The sequence below is a fragment of the Vipera ursinii genome (assembly GCF_947247035.1).
Source record: "Vipera ursinii genome assembly, chromosome: Z".
NCBI classification, from domain to species: Eukaryota; Metazoa; Chordata; class Lepidosauria; order Squamata; family Viperidae; genus Vipera; species Vipera ursinii.
In genome coordinates, this window is record NC_139517.1 from 28,248,133 (window position 1) to 28,253,441 (window position 5,309).

Here is a 5,309-nt window from a genome sequence, read left to right on the forward strand (position 1 = left end):
GGCAGTCATTATTAGGGAGGCCCTTTGTCCGCAGGAGGCCACTGCCCCTCAGATAGGTGGATGTGAGTCGCTCCTCTTAAGGTGGGGCCCTGGTGGTCAGTTGGGCCTGTTGCTCACATACCTCTCTCCCAGCTGCGTGAAAATGGCTCTGTCCGGGCTACTCGATGCTCTCTCGGGATAGGCGATTGAGTTTCCCAGACTCTTGGTTCTGGGAGATTTTAACCTGCCTTCCCTGGGCAGTGCATCAGGGGTGGCCCGAGAGTTCATGGCTTCCATGATGGCCATGGACCTGACCCAGATTATTCAGGGTCCGCCTCACGAGGGGGGAAACACGCCCAACCTTATTTTCATCTCTGGGCAGTGGCTTAATGGTCTGGGTGGGGTTACTCCAACATCTCAACCCCTTTCATGGCAGACCATTATCTCCTGCGGTTGGGCCTCCGTCATGCCACCCCCTGCTGCTGGGAGGCGGAACCGACCAGGTGGTTCTGCCCCAGGCGCCTGATGGACCAGATAGTTCCAGACGGTGCTTGGATTGATTCCTACTTCCTTTTCCCACAGCCCGGTCGAGACCTTAGTTGACGCCTGGCAACGGGCTGCTTTGGAGGCTCTCGACCACATTGTACCTTTGCTGCCTCTGACCCGGCGCAGATCCCGGCTCACTCCTTGGTTCTCCATGGACCTGCGGGAAATGAAGCGCCAGAGAAGGGGCCTAGAGAGCATTTGGAGATTCAGTCGGTCCGAGTTTGACCGAACACAGTTAAGATCCTTTTCTAGATCTTATCTTGTGGCAATGGAGGGGGCGAAGCATGCTTACTTTGCCACCCTCATTGCATCCACAGATGGTTGTTTAGGGTGACCCACTCCCTTTTAAATCAGGGGACAGGAGAGGACCCCTTGCGGGGATGGGCCAAGGAATTTAGTGAGTATCTGGTGGATAAAATTGCTCAGATTCGGGCTGGTCTGGACTCCGACTGGGCAGTATCTGATGAGGGGGAAGCGATGGGTTTGGCCGATATTATTTGGGAAGAGTTTGATCCTGTGACTCCAGATGAAGTGGACAGGATCATGGGGAAATTAAGGGCCGCCACGTGTTTATTGGACCCGTGTCCCTCCTGGCTGGTTTATGCGGCTCGGGAGGTTACACGAGGCTGGCTCCTGGCAGTTATTAATGCTTCCTTGAGTGAGGGGTGCTTCCCTGCCACCTTGAAAGAGGCGGTGGTAAGGCCCCTCCTCAAGAAACCTGCCCTGGATCCAGCTATTTTAAATAACTTTCATCCTGTCTCCAACCTTCGCTTTCTTGCGAAGGTTGTTGAGAGCGTGGTGGCATGGCAGCTCCCTTTGGTCCTGGAGGAAACTGATTATCTGGACCCGTACCAATCGGGTTTCAGGCCCAGGTACAGCATGGAGATGGCATTGGTCGTGCTGGTGGATGATCTCTGGTGGGCCCGAGATAGGGGTTATTCCTCTGTCCTGGTCCTATTAGACCTCTCAGCGGCTTTTGATACCATCGACCATGGTATCTTGCTGTGACATCTTGAGGGGTTGGGAGTGGGAGGCACTGTTTTACGGTGGTTCTCCTCCTACCTCTTGGGCCGTTCGCAGCCGGTGTTGGCAGGAGGGCAGAGATCAACCCCTAGGCCCCTTAGTTGTGGGGTGCCTCAGGGGTCGGTACTCTCGCCCCTCCTGTTCAACATCTATATGAAGCCACTGGGTGAGATCATCCGGGGTTTCGGGGTGAGGTATCATCAATATGCTGATGATACCCAGCTTTTCATTTCCACCCCGAACCAACCCAGCGATGCCCTCGATGTGATGTCCCGTTGCCTGGAAGCGGTACAGATTTGGATGGGGAAGAACAGGCTCTAGCTCAACCCGGCCAAGACTGAGTGGCATCTCGACTTGTCCAAGAGGTTCCATCTTTGGTTATGGGAGGAGAGGTGTTACCTCCCATTGATAGGGCACGCAATTTAGGTGTCCCCTGGATTCATGACTCAGTTTTGAAGATCATATAGGAGTTGTGGCCAGGGGGGTATTTGCCCAGGTTCGCCTGGTGCACCAGTTGTGCCCCTATCTGGACCGAGATGCCCTACGTACAGTCACTCACACACTCGTTATCTCCCGTATAGATTACTGCAATGCTCTCTACATGGGGCTGCCCTTGAAGACCAACTGGAGGCTCCAGCTGGTGCAGAATGCGGCCGCGCGGGTAGTGATGGGAGCATCCAGATACTCCCATATTACACCCCTCCTGCGTGAGCTGCATTGGTTACCGGTTGTCCTCCAGATGAGATTTAAGGTGCTGGTACTTACCTTTAAAGCCCTACATGGCCTAGGCCCGGGATATTTGCAGGACCATCTGCTGCCAGGAACGTCTTCCCATCGCCCAGTGCGCTCACACAGAGAGGGCCTCCTCAGGGTGCCGTCGGCTAGACAATGTCGGCTGGCGACCCCCAGGGGGAGGGCCTTCTCTGTGGGAGCGCCAGCCCTGTGGAACCAACTCCCCCTTGAGCTCCGGATGGCCCCGGATCTCCGGTCCTTTCACCGCGGCCTTAAAACATTCCTTTTTCATCAGGCTGACCTGGACTGACGACAGGGATTTTTAAAATGTTTTTTAATTTTTAATTTATTAATTTTATTTTATTGGGGCTGTTATTTAATTCTTTTTAACTTTTGTATTGCTGTATTTTATTGTTGTTAGCCGCCCTGAGTCCTTCGGGAGATAGGGCGGCACATAAGTCCCAAAAATAAATAAATAAATAAATAAACATCATTATGTTATCATTATGTTAGACATGCCATATTGAGAAAATGGGATAGATACAAATCCAAGTCATGCCCAAAACACTTTTGTGGATCTCAGTCCAAGAAGAACTTTATAAGTGAGGAAAAAAATAGGCAAACATAAATGGTTAATCTATTATGAGATAATAGAATTTTGTCAAGAGGAATACAAAATAAAATCAAGAGAAGTATAGAGGCAAAGGAATACACCTGGCAGTGGTTTTCTTATTTACAATTGTAAGAAAATTTTAAAGTACACAAAAGTGTACACTTTGGAATATTGTAAGACTGAGCTTGAAATAGAATTGTATTCAAATGATGAACATGGAATTGCAAAAATATATAAACTTTTGAGGGACACCATAGCTCAGTGGTTAAAGATGCTAAGCTTATCAGCTGACTGCCTGGGTTCAAGACCCAAGACCCATGCAATGGGGTAAGGTCCCATTCCTGTTCCAGGTCCTACCCATCTAGCAGTTCAAAAGCATGTGAATGCAAGTAGATTAATAGGTACCACTTTGGTGGAAAGGAACAATGTTCTGTGCATTTTTGGCATATAGCCCTGCTGGCCACATGATATCAAAAAATGTCTTCGGATCATGCCCTAAAGTCGGACATGAGTGGACAGGGAAACCTTTACCTTTACGTTAATAAACTTTTACTGACATTTTAAACAAGAACACATGAAAGTGGATGTTTTTCATAAAACAAAAAAAGATGAACATAGTTTATTTTGATTATAGAAAGAAGATATTCATATTGTTACCTTAGAGCAGACATGTCAAACACAAGGCCCGGGGGCTGGATCCGGCCCATGAAGTGGTTTCATGCGGCCCACGAAGCCATCCTGGAAACAGTGAGGGAACGGCCCCCACTGCCTTGGCCCTGGCCCAGAGACCCTCCTCCTGCCAGAGACCCTCAGATCTGTCCCACTCCTGCCCAGGCCCCCATAGGCACCCTTGATGAGCTGGCCACGCCCACCCATTAGGCCATAGTAATACACACTCTAGCCACGCCCACCCAGTAGGCCACGCCCACCCTGGCCATACCCACCCGGCCCCTTGAGGGCAACCACAATGCTGATGCGGCCCTCAATGAAATTGAGTTTGACACCCCTGCCTTAGAGTAAGAAGAATGTTTATATTGTATTTATAATTCTTTAAAGAAAATCAAAACTAATTTCTTTGTATTTTTTACTTTTCTATTTTTTTTCTTTTTCTTTCTTTCTGGCACTTTTAGCTTTCTTTCTGACTTCCTTCTTTTTCTTACTCTTCTTACTTGATATTGCATTAGTTTTTATCTTCCTTTTAAAAACTTCTAATACATATACATATGTACATATGCATGTGTGTGTATGTGTGTATATTTACACACAAGAAGCATGAAACAAAACCTATCAAACTTTGTACACTTCACGAGGGTTGATGCATCTGTGGGAAATATAATACATGACAAGATGGACAGAAAGAGGAGAAGTGGTCGATAAGATATAAATTGATAGATGAACTACTGGAAGCTACATGAATCTCAGGTAAGAACTGTGTAATTGCGGCAAGAGACAGGAGCTTTTATCCGCAGAATAATTAAGAGTTGGCTTCCAGCAGAATTCTGGCAGTTGACATCCACACCTCTTAAAGCTGTGAAGGTTGAGAAACACTAGCTTAGAGAGAGTAGTCAGAGAAGGAGTATAGAGAGAAGGCTTATACCTCCCCACCCCCACACTTATGTCTATTCATTCAATCCCAGTTTAATACAATTTGCCAAATTATTCCTGGTTCATTGTCATCTTTTTTATTTATAGTAATTAAAGGGGCTAATCTCCTTTTCCTTCAAAATTTCTGAGTGTCAAATGCTGAAATTCTTATTGCCTCTTAGCAGAGCCCTATCATGCTCCAGCCCCCACATTCTGTCTTGATTGCATAACACTGCCTCCAATTTATTCCCCGTACACAAGGTAGATTGCCTTAAGCCGTCATCAGCTGTACTGGCATAAAAATAGTGTTTCCCTTAACCCAGCAACTATGCAAAAATAGTTTAGCATGCTTTTTAAAATGTTGTGTTTTACTTCCCATTTCTTTGGAAACAAATATGGATTACCTGTGTGGGAAATATAACTGGAGTTGTATTTTCAGAGTATTGGGCAACACATGCCAATCTTGGTAGCTTTAAGATGTGTGGGCTTCAGCTCCCAGAATTCTCCAGCCATCATGAAGCCCACACATCTTAGGGTTGAGAAATATAAAATATTGGGAGTTGAGTACACACCTTCTCTGCTCTGATCACCACCCTATTCGCACTTCAACCATTTCTTTTTCAGCCTTTGCCTTTTCCATTAGCATGTTGTGTCCTGAAATCCTTTTATACTGTCCCTCACCATCCTGTCTATTTTAACACCACTTTCTCTCTCTAGACTGCAAGCAAAACAGAGAAAGCAAATACAACTCCCATCATTTTCATTAGGGAAAAAGAGGGGTATATTTGTAACTATTTGTCAGTTTCCCTGTATTTGTCATTTGTCATTTCTT